At 38.8% G+C, this 22,773-nt stretch overlaps 2 long non-coding RNA genes across 4 annotated transcripts; both read right to left on the bottom strand.

The window, feature by feature from the left end:
* Window positions 1-200: 200 nt before the first annotated feature.
* Window positions 201-5,570, bottom strand: LOC136225947 (uncharacterized). Of its 3 annotated transcripts, none has more exons than XR_010687398.1 (3): window positions 5,474-5,570; window positions 1,197-1,253; window positions 201-310 (listed from the first exon to the last, which is right to left on the bottom strand). It is a non-coding gene; the product is annotated as an uncharacterized lncRNA (long non-coding RNA). The 3 variants fall into 3 exon arrangements; XR_010687396.1 differs by lacking the exon at window positions 5,474-5,570 and adding an exon at window positions 1,487-1,509; XR_010687397.1 differs by lacking the exon at window positions 5,474-5,570 and adding an exon at window positions 1,458-1,491.
* A 15,164-nt stretch (window positions 5,571-20,734) lies between these two features.
* LOC136226055 (uncharacterized) lies at window positions 20,735-21,560 on the bottom strand. The gene is made up of 3 exons (XR_010687557.1): window positions 21,500-21,560; window positions 21,202-21,354; window positions 20,735-20,866 (listed from the first exon to the last, which is right to left on the bottom strand). It is a non-coding gene; the product is annotated as an uncharacterized lncRNA (long non-coding RNA).
* Between the last annotated feature and the right edge of the window lie 1,213 nt (window positions 21,561-22,773).

Raw genomic sequence — 22,773 nt, forward strand, 5'->3', positions numbered from 1 at the left:
GTCACATTGAAAACGCATAGGAACCAAATAATTATCATAATTAAGCATAAATATCGACATAAGTACATAAAGGCTCTCCATTTATTTCCATCTATCAAAGTATCATAACCAAAAGGTTAAATAACCAACCAAATAATTTAATCCATCAACAATATTTGCTTAAATTTAAGCAAATAATTCAAACCAATAATATAATAAATCCTAATGAATGCCTACAAAATTGCTAATGGGAATGAGACGCTTATGCTTTCCAGCCTGAACGCAGGATAACCCTGAAAATCTAGCAAATAGGAGAACCTCTGAACCTAGCCTGAAAAAAAATATGACAAGGGGTGAGCTGCCTACTCAATAAGCATAATTACAAATATTCATACGTATACATATATAAATATATATCAGTCACACCTATTATATTTAGCCAGATAACATAACAAACCAGACTCTTGACTATAAATAATATCCCAAGGTTAATATATTTAGTTTTAAGGGCCCTAGCTAAACCTAAGTGAAATATGTCCAATGGTCTCATGGTTAACAATGTTCAATCGTAGGACATATATCCTTTCAACCTTATAATAATTATCCAAACAATATGGTACTGCTATCGCCCCCAGTTTTAGGACACAGTACAAATTCAATCAGAGTAAAATAACACCGTACCCAGGTGCCTGTGATCACAGTATCAACAAACCTCCAGACCATTGTACCTACCCACTTAAGCTAGCTAATTAAGTGAGATTTTAAAATGAGACGTATTGTTATTCTACCATAGACAATCACCTTGTAAAATAATTACTTCAATATATGATCAAAATAATATGTATCATCTGCGAATTTAAGCACTACCATATCCAAATTTCAGACATTTATATATCCCATCGTTGCGTAATCTATGACTTTAAATTTGATTCTATCCAACTAAATAATAATTATTCCTCACCATTTGCTCAACTAAGGCCAACAACAATTCAAATATAATCCACAGCATATACCAAATTTCCAAAACATCAACACTATATACCAAATTCCCTTTTCCTGGAACAATAATCCACAACATATAATAGTCATAGCAAATTTATGCACATATAGCAATCCATAGCATGGTTTCATCATCACCTCACACATATATATTTCTTTATACAATTCATATATAGATATATATATATAAACATATAAATATTAATAATTATGATTACCTCTCGTTCCAAGTTAATCAAATTGTTCGAGTTCTTGTTCACCCGTTTCTTCCTCCCCTATAAATATAAAAATGCATTCCTATAATTAATTCGTGTTTCTTTAAAAAAATGATAGATATGCAATGTATGTTTTGAATGTCCCTAATCCCTCTAATTAATCAATAGCCATTTACTTAAATCTAAAATTCTAACCCTTTAAAAATTCAATTATGATAGAAGACTAATAATTTAGAAAAACATCACATATATCAGAACCTATACCGGGTAATTTATGGTTGAAAAACGCTCACCGGAGTCTCGCCGGAAAGCGGTGGCTGGTTGCCGGAATTCCGTCAGACTTGTCGGAAGTGCGAACTGAGGCTACCACGAGATAGCCGACGTTCAAAGGAATCCAAAAATATACTCCTTTCACTACTAAAAGCGCCAAAAAGGTCGGGATCTACACTTTCCCGGTGAAAATACCCGCTCCGATCGTCACCCTTTTTGGTCAGAAAAATATGAATAGTGGTCTCAAAATCTTCCTTATGAAATAAGGAATTCAATGGTATGATTTTCGCTTCAAGAGGTAATCGGAGTAGGGAGTTATGAAGGAAGTTAGGATTGGAAAAAAAAGAAAACAAAAGCTGCGCAGGGATGAGTTTGGTTCTGATATTCGTATCTCCAAACCCCAACTCCACCAAACTATTGATAATAATATAATAATAATAATAATTAATAATAATAACATTCACCTATTTCTTTTCCCTCATCTTTTCTTTTGACAAAAAAGGAACTAGTCCTTTTCTTTTATTTACTTATTTATCCCTATTGTCATTATTTATTTATTCTTAATTATGCATAATTATTTAGATGTTACAATTCTACCCTCCTTAAAAGAAATTTCGGCCCCGAAATTTACATACCAGTATGTTCAAACAGATACGGATATTGTTCCATCATGTTTTCTTCCAGTTCCCAAGTTGCCTCTTTGAGCGACTTGTTGTGACTCCATCTTACTCGTACCATAGGCATTTCTTGGCTCCTCAGCTTCCGTATTTGCCTCTCTAAAATTTCTACTGGCTTTTCCTTGACTGTTAGGTTCTTGTTTACCACCTCAATATCTGGCTTAGAAATCATATGGCTCGGGTCCGACTTATATCTCCTTAATACGGATACATGGAACACATTGTGAATCTGAGATAGTTCATTCGGAAGGTCTAACCTATACGCCAATGGTCCGATCCGTTCAATAATTTCGTAAGGTCCAATGAACCTTGGATTCAGTTTTCCTCGTCTGCCAAAACGTACTATCCCCTTCCATGGAGATACTTTCAGAAATACTTTGTCCCCAACTTCATACTCCATTTCTCTCCTGTGTTGATCTGCATAAGTCTTTTGTCGTTCTTGAGCTGCTTTGAGGCATTTCTTCACCATGTTTATCTTCTCTACTGTTTCCTGAACTAACTCAGGTCCTTCTAACTATCTCATACCCTCAACATCCCAGCAAACTGGACTTCTACAAGGTCTCCCATAAAGTGCTTCATAGGGTGCCATACCAATACTACTATGGAAGCTATTATTATAAGCAAATTCAATCAACAGCAAGTACATGTCCCAATCTCCCTGAAAGTTAAGTACACAAGCTCACATCATATCCTCCAAAGTCTGAATGGTCCTCTCGGACTGCCCATCAGTCTGAGGATGAAAAGCAGTACTGAAGTTTAGTTTTGTTCCCATAGCTAACTGTAAACTACCCCAGAATCTAGAGGTAAATCGGGGATCTCTGTCTGACACAATAGAGATGGGTATACCATGCAGCCTCACTATCTCAGCTACGTACATCTTGGCCAATTTGTCCATTGGATCGGTCTTTCGCATTGGTAAAAAATGAGCAGACTTTGTTAGTCGGTCCACAATCACCCAAATACTATCCTGCTTCCTTTTAGTCCTCGGTAAGCCAACTACAAAGTCCATAGTAATCCGTTCCAACTTCCATTCTAGAATAGCTAAAGGCTTCAGCTTCCCAGCAGGAGCTTGGTGTTCAATCTTGACTTGTTGACAAGTCAGACACTTGGAAACAAATTCTGCCACATCTTTCTTTAAGGCGGGCCACCAATAATAGGATCTTAAATTCCTATACATCTTAGTCATACCAGGATACATAACATAAGGAGAATTGTGTCCCTCCTTCATAATCTCTAGTCTCAAATTATCCATGTCTGGGACACAAATTTGGTTTCCCATTACCATTAATACATCCTCCTCAACTGTAATGTTTGGTTTCTTTCCTTGTTTCACTCTCTCATACATTCTCTATAAGAAGGGATCTTGCATCTGTGCCAATCTAATTCTCTCCCTCAAGTCTGGTTTCAGTTGTAAGGTAGCCATAAGTCCAGTTACCTCATCGACTCTCAGTTGAACATCCATAGATCTCATTTCATGTAAAGGGTTCATTTTTCTTAGCAAACCAGAATTCTTCCTACTTAAGGCGTCTGCAACTACATTAGCCTTTCCCGTATGGTAATCTATCGTGCAATCATAATCTTTTAACAACTCAATCCACCTTCTTTGTCTCAAATTCAACTCCCTCTGAGTGAGGATATATTTCAGACTCTTATGATCGGTCAGAATCTGAAACGTCTCTCCATACAAATAGTGTCTCCATATCTTTAAAGCATGAACTATTGCTGCTAACTCCAAATCATGTGTAGGATAATTCTTCTCATGAGGCCTCAATTGCCTAGAAGCATAAGCTATCACCTTTCCATTTTGCATCAGAACACATCCTAACCCTTGTCCTGAAGCATCCGTATACACAACAAATCCTCCACCCTCAGATGGTAAAACAAGAACTAGATTTTATGTCAGACTTTTCTTCAACTCATCAAAACTCTCTTGACACTTCTCATTCCACTGAAATATAGCTCCCTTTTTCAACAGTTTAGTTAAAGGCGCCGCAATTATTGAAAAACCTTCCACAAACCTTCTATAGTAACCAGCCAAACCAAGAAAACTTCTCACCTCTGTCACATTCTTTGGTGCTTCCCACTCCATAACTGCCTTTACCTTAGAGGGATCAGGCTTAACACCTTCACCGGATACCACATGGCCTAAGAATACTACCTGCTCCATCCAGAATTCACACTTACTGAACTTTGCATACATTTGTTGTTCTTTTAGGATTTGAAGCACTATCCTCAAATGATGCTCATGTTCTTCTGTCGTTCGCGAGTACACCAGTATATCATCAATGAAAACGACAACAAACTGGTCTAAGTATGGTTGAAAGGTCTTATTCATCATTGCCATAAAAGCTGCAGGAGCATTTGTAAGTCCAAATGGCATTACAAGAAATTCAAAGTGACCGTACCTCGTGCGAAAAGCAGTTTTTGGAATGTCAGAATCTGCCACTCTCAACTGCCAATAGCCTGATCTCAGGTCAATCTTAGAGAAGTAGCGAGCTCCCTTCAACTGATCCAGAAGGTCATCTATTCGGGGCAAAGGATACTTGTTTTTAATTGTTACCCGATTTAGCTGCCTATAGTCAATGCATAACCTCATGCTTCCATCCTTCTTCTTGACAAACAAGACCGGTGCACCCCAAGGTGAAGTGCTAGGTCTCACAAATCCTTTCTGCAATAGCTCCTCCAATTACTTCTTCAACTCCTGCAACTCCACCGGTGCCTTTCGATACGGTGCAATGGATATAAGAGGAACCCCCGATATGGTCTCAATGGTGAAGTCAACCTCCCTACTAGGTGGTAATCCAGGAAGATCGTCTAAGAATACCTCAGGAAACTCCCTCACTATAGGGATAGCTTCTAATTTTGTATCCTCAACTCTTGTATCAATAATGTGTGCCAATAAGGCTTCACTCCCCTCTCTAATCCACCGAAAAGCCTGAACTGCTGACACTAGACACGAAGGCATCATTGACCTTTCTCCTACAAATAGTACCCTGTTACCCTCATCGGTACCCAATGTTACCTCTTTAGAATAGCAGTCTACTACTGCCCTATATTGTGAAAGCCAGTCCATACCCAAGATCACATCAAACTCATTAAAATCTAAAACAGTTAAATTAGCTGGAAATTCTCTCTCACTCACTCTTATAGGACAATCTTTTACAACCTTGTTCACTACTACACTATCCCCAGTTGGCATTTGTACCCTCAAATTATAACCTAGAGGCTCTACTTTCCCAGACATTTTCAAAGTAAAAATAGATGTTATGTATGAATGGGTTGACCCAGAATCTATCAATACAAAAGCAGGAGTATCAAAGATAGTAATGGTACCAGATATCACATCAGGTGAAATGGCCGCTTCATTTCTAGTCATCTTGAATGCTCTCGGGGTACCTTGTGTCTGAGCCTGAGTGCCTGTCACACCATTTTGTCCACCACCAGCATTGGATCCACGACCTCCACCTCGGCCTGCTATTCCAGATGAAGTCGCGCCACCAGTCCCTATGACATATGGGCACTTGTTTTTATAATGGCCTAACTCGCCACACCCAAAACAAGTGATCTTTTGAAGCTCCCAACACTCTCCTCTATGATGTCGTCCACATATCTCACAAGCAGGAACAGAATATGATCTTGTACCTCCTCTAAAACCACTCCCTAATCCACTACCAGGCTCTCTATTGCTCCCTATAGATGGTGAGCTATAAGTGCTATGACCACCTGAAACTTGGCCAGAATTCACTGATCTGCTACCCCCATATCTACCTCCTCCTCGATGGCTACTACCACTCTGTGAAAAACTGCCCCTTCCACTAGAGAAGGAGTGCGATCCACTTCTCTTGGTCGATCGACCCTGCTCTCCCTGACTCTCAGATCTAGCTCTCTTAGCTGCTAGTGTCTCCCCTTCATTAAAAGCCTTCTCAACTTTAGCAGCTGTCTCATGGAGGATACGATAATTTTTGACACAATTGGCTACACAAGCTTTGATTCTAGGGGTCAGACCGCTCTCAAATCTTCTACATCGTTCATCTTCAGTCATAAGTGGTGCATACCGAGATAATGCAGCAAAACGGTTCTCATACTCAGCTACTGTCATCTCGTTCTGTTTCAGATTCATAAATTCCATCTGTTTTTCATCTCGATATTCTTGAGAACAGTACTTGTCACTGAATAAATTCCTGAAATCTTCCCATGTGACTGCTTGATCATCTCTACCCCTCATCACTGCTTTCCACCAGATCAATGCATCACCATCAAGGAGTGTCACGGTGTACCTCACTCTACTCTCAAGTGGGAAGTTCATTGAGTTCAACACGTCCTCAACCTTTATAAGCCAAATTTCTGCTTCCTCGGGGTCTAGTGTCCCCTTAAAGGTCTCAGCTCCTAACCTTCTGATGCCCTCTAAGTTTCTGTCAAAAGAATGAGCCGGTGGTGCATGTGCTTGCATATTCTGAAACTGATTTTGTAACTGGGCCGCCATTGTGCCTATAGCTTCAACGAATTGTTGCATTGCTGGTGCCAAGTTAGGTACGCCTAATGAAGAATTTCCACCTAGCCTAGTGGGTGCACTCTGACCTACAGACCCTTCGCTAGATGCTTGGCCAGCATTCTCATTCCCATTAGATGACATGATTTTGAAATGTGAAAACATTAATATTAAGTATCATGATAAAGTATGCATGTTTATGGCAGGTTCTAAATCCTAAGAATGTCATACCACCTCTAATACTCCCTAAGAATCGTAAAACTGACGCTCTGATACCATTAAATGTAACCCCCATCCCGAGTCACATTGAAAACGCATAGGAACCAAATAATTATCATAATTAAGCATAAATATCGACATAAATACATAAAGGCTCTCCATTTATTTCCATCTATCAAAGTATCATAACCAAAAGGTTAAATAACCAACCAAATAATTTAATCCATCAACAATATTCGCTTAAATTTAAGCAAATAATCCAAACCAATAATATAATAAATCCTAATGAATGCCTACAAAATTTCTAATAGGAATGAGACGCTTATGCTTGCCAGCCTGAACGCAGGATAACCCGAAAATCTAGCAAATAGGAGAACCTCTGAACCTAGCCTGAAAAAAATATGGCAAGGGGTGAGCTGCCTACTCAATAAGCATAATTACAAATATTCATACGTATACATATATAAATATATATCAGTCACACCTATTATATTTAGCCAGATAACATAACAAACCAGACTCTTGACTATAAATAATATCCCAAGGTTAATATATTTAGTTTTAAGGGCCCTAGCTAAACCTAAGTGAAATATGTCCAATGGTCACATGGTTAACAATGTTCAATCGTAGGACATATATCCTTTCAACCTTATAATAATTATCCAAACAATACGGTACTGCTATCGCCCCCAGTTTTAGGACACAGTACAAATTCAATCAGAGTAAAATAACACCCTACCTAGGTGCATGTGATCACAGTATCAACAAACCTCCAGACCATTGTACCTACCCACTTAAGCTAGCTAATTAAGTGAGATTTTAAAATGATACGTATTGTTATTCTACCATAGACAATCACCTTGTAAAATAATTACTTCAATATATGATCAAAATAATATGTATCATCTGCGAATTTAAGCACTACCATATCCAAATTTCAGACATTTATATATCCCATCGTTGCGTAATCTATGACTTTAAATTTGATTCTATCCAACTAAATAATAATTATTCCTCACCATTTGCTCAGCTAAGGCCAACAACAATTCAAATATAATCCACAACATATACCAAATTTCCAAAACATCAACACTATATACCAAATTCCCTTTTCCTGGAACAATAATCCACAACATATAATAGTCATAGCAAATTTATGCACATATAGCAATCCATAGCATGGTTCATCATCACCTCACATATATATATTTCTTTATACAATTCATATATATATATATATATATATATATATATATATATATATAAACATATAAATATTAATAATTATGATTACCTCTCGTTCCAAGTTAATCAAATTGTTCAAGTTCTTGTTCACCCGTTTCTTCCTCCCCTATAAATATAAAAATGCATTCCTATAATTAATTCGTGTTTCTTTAAAAAAAATGATAGATATGCAATGTATGTTTTGAATGTCCCTAATCCCTCTAATTAATCAATAGCTATTTACTTAAATCTAAAATTCTAACCTTTAAAAATTCAATTATGATAGAAGACTAATAATTTAGAAAAACATCACATATATCAGAACCTATACCGGGTAATTTCTGGTTGAAAAACGCTCATCGGAGTCTCGCCGGAAAGCGATGGCCGGTTGTCGGAATTCCGTCAGACTTGTCGGAAGTGCAAACTGAGACTACCACGAGATAGACGACGTTCAAAGGAATCCAAAAATATACTCCTTTCACTACTAAAAGTGCCAAAAAGGTCGGGATCTACACTTTCCCGGTGAAAATACCCGCTCCGATCGTCACCCTTTTTGGTCAGAAAAATATGAATAGTGGTCTCAAAATCTTCCTTATGAAATAAGGAATTCAATGGTATGATTTTCGCTTCAAGATGTAATCGGAGTAGGGAGTTATGAAGGAAGTTAGGATTGGAAAAAAAAGAAAACAAAAGCTGCGCAGGGATGAGTTTGGTTCTGATATTCGTATCTCCAAACCCCAACTCCACCAAACTATTGATAATAATAATAATAATTAATAATAATAATAATTAATAATAATAACATTCACCTATTTCTTTTCCCTCCTCTTTTCTTTTGACAAAAAAGGAACTAGTCCTTTTCTTTTATTTACTTATTTATTCCTATTGTCATTATTTAGATGTTACATGGTGGTAACAACTTCCTCACACACCTTGTTTGTCCTCTAGCAAGGCTCAGAGTCAAAACAAAATCAAAAATCAAATAACATAAGTAGCTTAAATGGATTACATGACTTATTTGATTTGACATTCAATAATCCCAAGTTATGCAAATCAAACTAAAGATTAAAACATACGCCATAGATGAACTTGAACAAATTGCTAAGATTTTATCAAAAGTATTAGATTATTCAGTACATCCCATAGTAACTATAAAGATAAGATGGACAAATACTAAATTTAAAGGGGCAATTTAGACTACTTTCAATTCGGATTTTCGGTTTTCTGTTCGGACAACAGTTTGATCAGTTATTTTAACACCCCTTAAATTTAAAGAATGAAAAGTTTTTACAGTCAAATGATAAAATTTCCAACTTCAAAAGTAGATTAATTAATTCCTAAAATTAACATATGAATATCGAACCATAATTTCAAATTATTAGGAAGTGGTGAGTTGTTGACTTGCTGTGGATATGAGTGTGCACAGTTCGGTCCAGTTCGGGGATTCAAGAATCTTCGGGATTGGATCGGGGATTCCTAAAAATGAATCTCTAAGATTAGAGTGAAAATTTCGGTCTGCCAATTTGGAGATTCTGGAAATCGATTCCGATCCAATCAAGTACATTTATTCCGGAAATCTCTAAGACTCCTTGAGGTCAGCCTTGTCATCTCCATGCTCACTGGTTTTCGCCCTCCCATGGGCTCATCAAGGGAGTAGGATCAGCTCCCGAACTAGTTTAGTGCCTAGATGTGCACCCTTCCATCGGCAACTCGGGAGAGGATGCCATCTAAATAGCACGTAGTCACCCTTATCGCTAATCCCGCATCCCACATTTCAAGATCAACCAGCAAGCACCCGCATCGTCTGCGCGTCACGAATTCGGGTCGTGACATACTCCCCCACTCAATTCATGCAACGTCCTCGTGCACGACTTCTGCTCGCTAGGATCAGTGTGCAGATTCCATGCCTGCTCGTGTTTCGCGCTGCTTGGCGAAACACCCACTTCCGACACCCCCTCGATGTCGACCATGACTCGGAGGCCCTCTGCCTCATCCACATCCTCGTGCGGTCTGACTCGAGGTTCCAGGGTGCGAGCGACGCTTCTGCGCTCAGCCCTGTTTGCTTAGGACCCGGCACCGTGGCACCTCGGAGTGCTTGGCGAATTGTTCATTGCGGTTTCCTGCCTACTCGTGCTCCATTCGAGCACACCACTTGCGGTCCACTTTTAGACTCGCCACCGTGGCCAACGGAGGGCTCAGTAAACTGCGCAGCTAGCACACTACAGGCTCTGATACCATTTGTCACGGGGTCACAAGTTCACCTACAGCTCCACCATTAGTATGATATTGTCCGTTTTGGGCCAAACACGTACGGATTTGTTTTTGGGCTCCTTCCCAAAAGGCCTCATACTAATGTAGTTGGTGAACTTCTTTATAAACTATGCAACTCCCTTGTATCTTTCCGATGTGGGACTTGGGTGTTGGAAATAGGGCTAAGGTATAGCAGCGGAAATATAAAAATTTTAGCCTACTTCCTTTTAACCATAGGATCCGTTAATCGTTATTTCATATAAAGAGAGATAAGAAGATATACCTTTCGATGATCAATCTACCGTTGCAAACGAAGTGCCCACAACTTCAAAGGAGATGTAAACTATTTACCAATCTGCCCCTATTCGAAATAGACCTTCCAGACCTCCAAACGACGATCCCTTCGGTGGAAATGTGGAAGAATGTGTCTAGAAGCTACTGTCCAAAAATCGCGACGATCCGACGGTTCAATCTCCGGAAATCCTCGAAATAGTGAACTGACCTGATGTAGGCGAAGAAAAACGAATTTCTCCCTTTTGATTGTTTTTCTTCTTTCGTGAACACGGTGAGGTTAAATTAGAATCAACCCTTATGAGATGTAACCAAAATAGATTACCTCTAATTAACCAACACAAGATCAAGAAGAAAGATGGATGAATTAGATTAATCGATCGATGGAATGCCGAATGAATTCTTGTCCACGAACTTGGGGATGGAATTCACTTTCTCTCTCTAGCTAGTAGATTTCGAAAATCACAAGGGGTGGGACTAGAGTGTGTATCGAAATTCACTAGGTAAGGGGTATATATATTATCTTGTCTCTAAACCCTAGTTAGATAGGATTAGGTTACTTAATAGCAATCCAATTCGGAATAGGATTTCTAATTATTATCTTACTATATATCTAATATAATTAGGATAATAATAACCTAGTTAGATAATAATAGGAGGACATTAATCCAATTAATAACTCCTAACTTGATTATCTCTTAATTAATTTAATTTCACAATCCTAATCCAATTAGGAAGTGTGGAATAAATTAATTCCCTTCCTTTAATACATATAATTTCGACCCCCCTTATCCATGGGCCTTACTGGGCTCAACTGGGCTTCCATCTATTAATCAGATCCATCTCTCTTTTGTTTCCAAGTCTTATGTGTGATCCATTAGGTCCTTACTACTTCTGGCCGTATGCAACTATTAAATTAATTTCTCCAAGAATTATATTTAATCCTTGCATAACGGAATGATGAACAGAGCATGTTATCGGCATGTCCGTAATCATTCCCCCAGAGTCCGTTAAGAAGACAGGTTGATTCTGCCGTTAACCCTTCCGTATTAGTTACAGTATAATTCGATCCTTTATCAACTACATCCTTGAACTGAATCTTATGACTATGGATGATGTCAAGTCATATATAGCGAGACGTTCGTTTTACTTGTACAGGCCGAGTCAACTCAAATAGATAGGTTAAGTGAAATCTGTATTTCTACTCTTAAGCTATCACCTTGCAAGGATTTAGAGTCGAGTCTTCCACAAGCGATCCTTGGACGTATCTCCCATTCGTCGGGAGTGATAAATGCTCAATCCAATGTATAACTACCCTGACATTACCTCCCGTGACACCCAACCTTTGCAGTTCACACCCCAGAGTCATCTCTGTTAAGGATCGTGGGACCACGCGATCAAAGTCTCACATTCAGTAATTCAGGATGACCAATTAACATTCCTTTGAGTCTGAGGATTATTTATACCTATTAATACCAATGAGATGAACAGGTGACAAGGACGAATCTACCCATCTTGTTATCTCAAATCGGATCCCCAATCCTAATGAACGACGTTTCATCGGATCTATGTAACTGTCCAGATATCTATATATGTGAAGCTTGTGAGATCAGCTTTCTGTCGGACAGAAGACATTGTTACATATAAGTCTCAACAGTGATATGTCAATCCTAAACATCTCACTTGACTTGGGGTGGTTTTAAGTTTATTAGTTTATTATAAAGTCTTGTCTCACTTCATGCTTGTATGAACACTTTATAATCACTTTAAACAAACTTACGGATTTCCTTTTATTAGACTTTATTTAGTGCTGTAAAAGGGTTTGCCTTTATATAGTTATTAAACATATATCTTATTAAAACAAATGATATAAAGAACAATTCATTTACAATAAGTTTGTATCCTGCAACAATTGTCTATAGGACACTAAACCCCAACATACTCCCACTTGGACTAAAGCCAATTGTTTCTAAAACTTATCCCAGTAGAAGTCAAATGACGATCATGTACTTTCTGGGCTAACGGCTTTGTCAACGGATCTGCAACGTTGTCCTCAGTAGGTACTCTTTCTATTCTCACATCTCCTCTAGCCACAATCTCTCTGATGATGTGGTATCGCTTTAGGTAGTGTTTGGATGCATTATGAGACCGTGGTTCCTTTGCTTGCGCAATGGCTCCATTGTTATCACAGTACAGAGTAATGGGATTGACAATGTCAGGCACCACTCCTAGTTCTATAATGAACTTTCTAATCCAAACCGCTTCCTTTGCCGCTTCCGCAGCAGCGATGTACTCTGACTCGGTCGTAGAGAAAGCCACGCTTCCCTGCTTGGAACTCTTCCAACTGACCGCGCCCCCATTCAAGATAAACAGGTATCCTGATTGGGATTTAAAATCATTCTCATCTGTGAGATGACTAGCATCTGAAAATCCTTCAATTTTCAGATCTCCTTCTCCGTACACTAGGAACATATCTTTAGTCCTTCTCAAGTACTTAAGAATGTTCTTGACGGCAATCCAATGCTCGTCTCCCGGATTCCCTTGGTAACGACTCGTTACTGATAACGCGAACGCTACGTCAGGTCTAGTGCATAGCATAGCATACATAATCGAACTGATCGCGCTGGCATACGGGACTACAGCCATGCGTCGTTTGTCATCATCAGTTTTAGGACATTGATGATTGTTTAACTTCACTCCATGTACCATGGGTAAGTTACCTCGTTTCGATTCAAGCATGCTAAACCGATTTAGCACCTTTTCAATGTATGTAGCCTATGAAAGACCAAGCAGTCTACGCGATCTATCTCTATAGATCTTTATACCAAGTATATAGGCTGCTTCACCAAGGTCTTTCATTGAGAAGTTACCGGATAACCATACTTTTACCGATTGTAATAGAGCAATGTCATTTCCCATTAATAGTATATCGTCCACATATAGTATGAGAAATGCTATAGAGCTCCCACTTGCTTTAAATGCAAGCTTCCTCGCAATTTTGTTCGAAACCAAATTGTTTTATGGTTTCGTCAAAACGCTTATTCCAGCTTCTAGATGCTTGCTTGAGTCCATAAATGGATCTCTGAAGTTTGCAAACTTTATTTGCATCCTTTGATCTAGATGCCAAGACAATCGTTAAGACCACCTCTAGACCTTGGAGGGGCATTTAAAACTACCTTTATAGGCAGTTTTTGATCTAGTGTTATCGCCTTATTTTCTCTCATATGTATATTCTTATAACGCACTAAGTTGAGTTTTATAGGTATATCTATCCAATTCTTAAAAATATGTGCTTATTTTGGTTCTATGAAATTCTTCAAATGCAAAAAATGAGCTTACAAATATGAGTCAAATGCTTAAGATTGTGTTGTGCGAATTTACTTTCCTTCTCATTTTTGGAGTCTATGGTTTTAGATATTAATGTCTTGACTTGGTCACATATTGAACATTCACATGTTAAGTTTTTAGACATCTTGTGTCAGCTAAACAACCTTATATGTCCACACTAGAAAGGAAATGTTTTAAAAAAGCATATCCAACTGGACTTCCATTTTGTACCGGAAAAATCATATAATATCTTTTCATTCATCCGTGATAATATAGGGGCAAATATGTAAGGAATGGTTACAAAAGACCTCATAAAAAGAAATAAGAAAAAAATGGGGGAAATGGGAACTTACTAAAAAAAGTCCTAAAATTGGAACTAAATATTTCTGAAATGCTTTGCCATCTCTGTGAGTTTCAATGCGTGAAAAGTAGTTACAAACTTCAATCCTTGAGAAATGCAGCAAATAATAATTTGAACTTATTTGAATGTATGTACTGCACTTTGTCAAAATAGTACTGACATTTGGACCAAAATTAATCTCACAAAGTCATGTGAACATCCTTCATCTTCTTCTTCTTTGCTCCCTTTATCGTTTATATGCATTAATATGCTAATAGAACTTTGTTCCTTTTATCCTTTATGGTCATCTTCAATCCCAAAACATAACACATTGTTAACATCAATGTTCGTCAAAGATTCAGATTTTATGACAAATATAGCCGCCATGTTGATCCAAATCTAATTTGGATCAATTTATCAAATTTTGTAAAACTTGGTGTGATTTCACAACAATGCTCACCGTAGCTGCCTTGGGGCGACTATATTCTTGAAAAGGCAAAGCACTAATAAACTCACCAAAAAGTTTTCAAATTGATCAGATGAGGGAAGATCCTTCAACTTCAGATCATAATTGGCATTCCATACGAAATTCTATGGCTTACTTTGATCCTCAAGATTTTTGAGACCACTGGCTCAACTTCAGAGAGGATTTCCTGTTCGTTGTGGATGTAAAAAGGTCCAACCTTTCTCTAGTTGCAGTAAACATTGAAGCCATGTTGAAACTCATCAGGGTTTGAGCTTATAATCATCATGAATCATATATACACATACACATCTCTGGATTTATAGAGACGTTTCAATCCTACATAATCAACTTGATAAAGTGGAGCGGGCCTTGAACTATTTGGAGAAAGCGGACCCGAAACTAAGATTTTTAAGTTAAAACGGGGTTGTTGAAATTTAGTGATTTCAGACCCTAATTTCATTGGATTCGGCACACTGAATCAAACCCATAGGTCTATAGACCAATGGTGGACGTGTTTTTTAGCCATCCGAGGTCGTTTAGGGCCTCAAATCGGCCTTTTTTGTGTTTTATCGCACTTTCCTTGTTTTGTTGTTTTCCTTTTCCTTTTAGGTTTCGAATTAGGTTTTTATTTGTCAGCCTATATAAAGGCTCGACCCCCACCTTATGTAAGGCAGTTATTGATTAATAAAAATTTCAGAGTTTAATCTCTTTCTTCCAATTTTCGTTAGTCGTGCGCGATTCAACGATAGTTGACGGTTTTAAGCTTTGTTCGTGCGCGAGCATTTTTTTAGAACGAAAGTTTGTTTATTCCGCTGCGTCAGTTGGTATCAGAGCCTAAACCGTTATCGTCATGCCGCCCAAAAGAAGAGTAGTGGATGAGATTAACACACGAGAGGATCAACAACAGCTGGAACAAAGGATTGGACAGCGGGTTGAGCAAGCGATAGGGCAACGATTCGAACAGCGATTCGATGACATCGTGGATCAGCTGACACGGAGGTTGGGTGACATGTTCGCAACTCACGGACAACGAAACCCTAATCCGCAGTATCATCATCAGCAAAGGAATCTGTTCGCTGCTGATTTTGACGAAGAAGGGACTGATGAGGAGTATTATGAAGAAGTCAGGAGGCCTCGTCCACCACGTAATGTGGGAGACAATAGGCATTGGGAGGCTGGAATGAGGACGGAGATTCCTGAGTTTCGAGGTTCCCTTCAACCTGAAGAGTTCCTTGACTGGTTGACCACTGTGGAAGAGATCCTAGAGTTTAAGGGTGTTCCTAAAAACAAAAGGGTGCCTTTAGTCGCTACTCGGCTCAGAGATAGGGCGATGGCGTGGTGGCAGCAGTTGAAGCAAACTAGGGTTCGACTGGACAAATCGAAAATTACAAGTTGGGAGAAGATGAAGAAGCAGTTGCGGGCGACGTTCCTGCCATATAATTACCAGCGTATTATGTACCAGAGGTTGCAGAATCTGCGGCAAGGGAGTCGTTCAGTTGATGAATATACGACCGACTTTTACCAGCTCATTGCTCGGAACGAGGTACATGAGACAGAAGATCAATTGGTGGCCAGGTATATTGGTGGTTTGCAAGAACAGATAAGGGAAACCGTCAATATGTTTGATTCCATGTCGGTTTCTACTGCTCACCAAAGGGCAGTCCAACTGGAAAAGAGGCGTGTTAGCGGGTTCGGGCAGTCTGGTGGGTTCGGGCAGTCTGTAGGAGGAACGCGGGAATTTGTGAAAACTTCAGCCCCTACAACAGCAGCAGCACCTAGTGCTAACAGAAGAACTGCACCAAGCAGTAGCTCTATGAAGTGTTTCTCATGCGGTGAGGTTGGGCATAGACAGGCTGACTGTCGAAAGGCAGGAAAGAGAGCGATGTTTGCTGATACGGAAGAAGGAGAGGAGAATGTCCATTATCGAGAAATTGATGGAGAACCTGTCTTTGATGATGAGGAGCCTGTAGATGAAGAGATTGTGATAGGAGATGTTGGGACTTCGCTGGTTGTAAGGCGATCGTGCTTGACGCCCCGAGCTGTGGAGGAACGGTGGCTAAGAAATAATATATTTCAGTCCACTTGCACCATTAAGGGGAAGGTGTGTAAGTTTATTATTGATTCTGGAAGCTGTGAGAATATCATCTCAACAAAGGCAGTGAAGAAGTTGGAACTAGTACCCGAGAAACATCCGGCACCATACAAGTTGGCCTGGTTGAAGCAGGGAGGTGAGTTGACTGTAACCAAACGAGTTTTGGTATCTTTTTCTGTGGGAACTAGATATAAAGATGAGGTGTGGTGTGATGTGGTACCCATGGATGCGTTCCATCTCCTATTGGGGAGACCGTGGCAGTTTGACCGGATCGCGTTCCACAATGGTAGGGCCAATACTTACAGTTTTGTTTTCAATGGTGCTAAAATTGTGTTGGTACCTACGAAGGAGGAAATCAGTAAAGCAGCGCCCAACGGAAGCGTCCTATTGGTGAATCGGGTACAACTGGAGGAAGAGCTTCGGGATACTGAGGTGGTGTATTTGTTGATGGGTAAGCGAGCAGATCGAGAAGGGGTGATCCCAGACGAAGTTAAGCCGTTGCTGTCAGAATTTCATGATCTGTTCCCAGAAGAATTGCCCAATGGTTTACCACCCATGCGGGAAATTCAACACCAGATTGATCTGGAGCCAGGGGCCGCATTACCCAACCGTCCACATTATAGGATGAGTCCGGGCGAGCATGAAGAGTTGAGGAGACAGGTAGAGGAGTTGCTAGCAAAGGGGTACATTAGAGAGAGTTTGAGCCCTTGTGCAGTACCGGCCCTATTGATCCCAAAAAAGGATGGCACGTGGAGAATGTGCGTGGATAGTAGAGCTATCAATAAAATCACGATCAGGTACCGTTTTCCTATCCCTCGCTTAGATGACCTGTTGGATCAGTTGAGTGGAGCTACTGTGTTTACAAAGCTGGATTTGAAGAGCGGGTACCATCAGATTCGTATTCGGGATGGAGATGAGTGGAAAACAGCTTTCAAAACACGCGAAGGGCTATATGAGTGGCTGGTGATGCCATTCGGATTATCAAATGCCCCTAGCACCTTCATGCGAGTTATGAACCAGGTCTTGAGACCTTTTATTGGTACTAGTGTTGTTGTTTATTTTGATGACATTCTGATTTACAGTAAAAACCCACTTGAACATTTGGCTATCTTGAGGGAGGTTCTCACTGTTTTGAGGAGAGAGCAATTTATTGCTGCTGTCAAAAAGTGTGTTTTCATGTCAACCAGGGTGCTGTTTCTTGGTTATGCTGTTTCAGATGTGGGTTTGCAGGTAGATGAGTCCAAAATTGAGGCTGTTAGACACTGGCCCCGACCTAACACTATTACTGAAGTTCGGAGCTTTCATGGGCTGGCGTCATTTTATCGGCGTTTCATACCTCATTTTAGTAGTATCATGGCTCCTATTACTGATTGTATGAAGCAGAACGGGAAGTTTGTGTGGACCAACGAGGCGGAGTCAGCTTTTGAGCTCATCAAGGATCGCCTTACTTCGGCTCCGATTTTAGTCCTTCCTAATTTTCAGCAGCCTTTTGAGCTTCATTCTGATGCTTCCAAGATGGGAATTGGAGCTGTACTCAGCCAAAATAATAGGCCAGTGGCGTATTTCAGTGAGAAGCTGTCAGGAGCGAAACTGCGGTACAGTACTTATGATGTTGAGTTTTACGCAGTTGTGCAGGCCATTAAGCATTGGAGGCATTACTTGTTCTAGCGGGAGTTTGTATTGTTCACTGACCATGAAGCGTTGAAGCATTTGCATAGTCAAGACAAAGTCTCAGCCAGACATGCGAGATGGGTTGCGTATCTGCAACAGTTCACCTTTGTTTTAAAACATAAATATGGGGTTGCCAACAAGGTGGCGGATGCATTGAGTAGGAGAAGAGGGTTGCTCAGCAAATTATCGGTTGAGGTATTTGGATTCGACTCTTTCGCTGAATTGTATGATACTGACCCATATTTTGCTGGTGTATTGGCAAAAGTACGAGCTGGAGAGCGTACAGGTTACCACCTTCAAGATGGTTTTCTATTCAAAGGCAACCAGTTGTGTGTCCCTGAGTGTAGTTGGCGGTTAAAAATTATTGAAGAGCTACACGGAGAAGGTCATGTGGGCTGGGATCGTACCTTGCAGTTGGTTCAGGCCAATTACTTCTGGCCTTCTATCAGGAAAGAAGTGGAGAAATTGGTACAGAGGTGTCGTGTGTGTCAAGTTTCGAAGGGAACAACTACTAATGCAGGGTTGTATCGTCCACTTCCTGTTCCTACACAGCCGTGGGCAGACATCAGTATGGACTTCGTGTTGGGGTTACCGTATACACAACGGGGTAATGATTCTATTTTTGTTGTGGTGGATCGTTTTTCTAAGATGGTACACTTTATTCCTTGTAAAAAGACAACTGATGCTGTTCAAGTAGCTCAATTGTTCTTCCGAGAGGTTTATAAGCTGCACGGCTTGCCAGCATCCATTGTGTCTGACCGGGACACTCGATTTGTTAGTCACTTTTGGCGGAGTTTGTGGAAAATGGTCAATACACAATTGAATTTTAGTAGTGCCTACCATCCTCAAACTGATGGGAAAACTGAAGTTGTGAATCGGTCCTTAGGCAATCTGTTGCGTTATTTGATTGGTGACAAGGCTAAGACATGGGATGTAGTGTTGAGCAAAGCTAAGTTTGCGCACAACCATGCTGTTAACCGCAGTACGGGTTTCAGTCCTTTTGCTGTGGTTTATTCTGTTGTTCCTCGAGACCCACTTGATTTGGTGTCATTGCCAGATAAGATACGCGTGCATGGGAAGGCAGAAACTTTTGTGAACAGCTTGGTGGAGGTGCATAAGCAAGTTCATGATAATCTTGTGACGGCAGCAAGCAATTACAAGAAATATGCGGATACGAAGCGCCGCCACGTCGAATTTGAAGTTGGGGATTTTGTTTGGGCTGTCTTGACTAAGGAAAGGTACTCCGTGGGAGATTATAACAAGCTGTCTGCTAAGAAGATAGGGCCCGTGGAGATTGTGGAGAAAATCAACCCAAATGCTTACCGGTTGAAATTGCCTAGTCATATTCGCACTGCAGATGTTTTTAATGTGAAGCACCTGATTCCGTTTTCTGGCGATTCTTCTGATGATGACAATTCGAGGGCGAATTCTGTTCACCCAGGGGAGAATGATGAAGTGGAGCGGGCCTTGAACTATTTGGAGAAAGCGGACCCGAAACTGAGATTTTTAAGTTAAAACGGGGTTGTTGAAATTTAGTGATTTCGGACCCTAATTTCATTGGATTCGGCCCACTGAATCAAACCCATTGGTCCATAGACCTATGGTGGACGTGTTTTTTAGCCATCCGAGGTCGTTTAGGGCCTCAAATCGGCCTTTTTTTGTGTTTTATCGCACTTTCCTTGTTTTGTTGTTTTCCTTTTCCTTTTAGGTTTCGGATTAGGTTTTTATTTGTCAGCCTATATAAAGGCTCGACCCCCACCTTATGTAAGGCAGTTATTGATTAATAAAAATTTCAGAGTTTAATCTCTTTCTTCCAATTTTCGTTAGTCGTGCGCGATTCAACGATAGTTGACGGTTTTAAGCTTTGTTCGTGCGCGAGCATTCGTTTAGAACGAAAGTCTGTTTATTCCGCTGCGTCACAACTTAACCTACAATGGCAAGGAAGACTAGAACATATGCAGCGGCATTGCAAACACACGATGAAGACCAAGAAGATCTCAAGGAGGATGATGAAGAAGAAAAACAAATCAGTAGCAATCTGACTGGATCATTGGGAAAGAAACTGTTCAGAAAACAAATAGCATTTGAATAATCCATTTGATCATGCAATTTGAGAACACAATGAACCAATATAAAAACATCATATTTTTCACTTTAAGCAACACAGGTTAACAATAATAAGAGATTTGTCATTTTAGAACTTAACTTACATAGTTTATAATTCGCCGGCAACGTTCTGCAATCATTGCTAGAATATCCATTTTTTTTCCTTGGGAGTTGTATGAGTGAGAACATGGACTGATGAAGCAGTCACATCTAGACATGGATTTTCTTCCAATTTCTTTACCATTTTTTTCCTGCAAAAATTAAAATTATCATATGAATCATAATTAGAACATCTAGGGTTTTGAAGGATGGCTAGATGTATTCATGTTCCTGGCTAATCATTTTTCCTGCAGCCAATTTGTTTCAAACCATCACAATCAACTGAAATTGTTCAGATTTCTTTTAATTTCTTAAACACTGCAACCTAGATCTATTCAAATTGGTTTTATTCATATACATATAAAGATCTTATTAGAATTTAATCTAGATTTGTACACGTTTATTTTATCTTAAATACACCAGGCTATTCCTAGTTGGTTTTAATAAAATAATAATAATAAAAAAGACTAAGCTCACAATAGCTTACCTTCCTTGCTCGCCTAAGCAGCCATGGTTACATCTCCCTCTCTCACTCTCTCTATTTAGTGAAGGCAGTGAGAGCTCTGTATGTTTCTTTATTGATTTTATTTTTCTGATAATTGGACCAGTTTTTTCTAGGCTTCCCAGCTTGAACTAAGACCTAATCAAATACAATACCCAAAATTAGATCGATCCAAATCTAAAATCATCATCTTTGACAATAACTTTTTTTATTCTTTTCATAAGATGTCTGAATAATAGAAGTAATTATGAATAAGAGATAAAGATGAAGAAAAGATAGTGACCTGATCATTTTTCGCAAACAATAAAGATGAAGATAACTGTGACGGTGAAGCTCTATCTGGGTGGTTTTCAAATATAGTGAAGGTGAAGAGAAGAGACTACCAATTTAAAGACCAGCAATTAGGGTTTTACGGAAGTAGTTAACAGGTAAAAGGGAAAAGCCAAATCCTCATATCTAGAATATTGGACTTTATATTACAACCCAAATTATTTGTTTTGGTTCTTTCTCAAAAATAAATAATAATTTATAAGAAATTAAGAGAGCTGATATTTTTTTTTTCCCAAAGTGAGTTGAAATTAATATTATGGAATCGCAATTAATTTTTTACATTTAAAGTTGTTATTTTGCAAATTGTTAGGCTTAACATTTTATAGATAGAGAAATTCCTACCAAACTAACTACACGGAAATTATGTAGCGTTTTCTATCCAACCATGCATCCGATCAAATTTATCCATTAATTGACTTCCATGTGTTGATGAAGTGGCGCTCAATGGAATTGAGAAGATGAAAAAAGAGAAAATGATGAGCAATTGCTCTTATAGTTGATATCAATGTCCAACATGTGCCTTACTTTATTTTTTTAGCTTTAGATGCGTACCACATCATCCTTATGTAAATGTTAATTGATGCTCAAGTTTAATAAAATGAGGGATTGTGATACATAACTCACAAAGAGTTGTAAAAAATTTATTTTAGTTTATTGTGCAATTAGGTTGTTTTTACTTCCTCGCAAGATTAGCATCTTTACACTGATTTATATTTTGATGAACCAAATTATAATTTAAGTTTTAGTGTAGTTATTAGTTGAAAATATATATCTATATTCTATTTATAAATTATATTGAATGTACATAATTAGATTCAAAATTAGTTTTAATTTTTGAGAATTTTGTATACATAATACACTGGCAAGCATTTTGTAAGATGATTAGCAAAATCACGTGCAATAAAAAATTCTATGTGCGGCCTTCCAAATTCTAACTTTAGACAACGACATTCCACGTGTGTATATATTTATTACTATAACATTACGGTATATATTAGTGATTTTTTATTTTAGAAAATATGATATATATAAATTGAATAAAAGTTTTAACAAATATTATTTGAAAGTAAAACAAATCGATATATTGAAATATACCAAGTAATATGCTTGAATATATGCACGATTTGGTTCAAATTATTTAAAATTTCTTTTACTCATCAAATAGTAGCCACTACAAGAAAAATGGTCTATTACGATACTTTTTTAGCGACGCTTTTCAGTATGTGT

The sequence above is a fragment of the Euphorbia lathyris genome, chromosome 4, assembly GCF_963576675.1.
Source record: "Euphorbia lathyris chromosome 4, ddEupLath1.1, whole genome shotgun sequence".
Classification (NCBI taxonomy): Eukaryota; Viridiplantae; Streptophyta; class Magnoliopsida; order Malpighiales; family Euphorbiaceae; genus Euphorbia; species Euphorbia lathyris.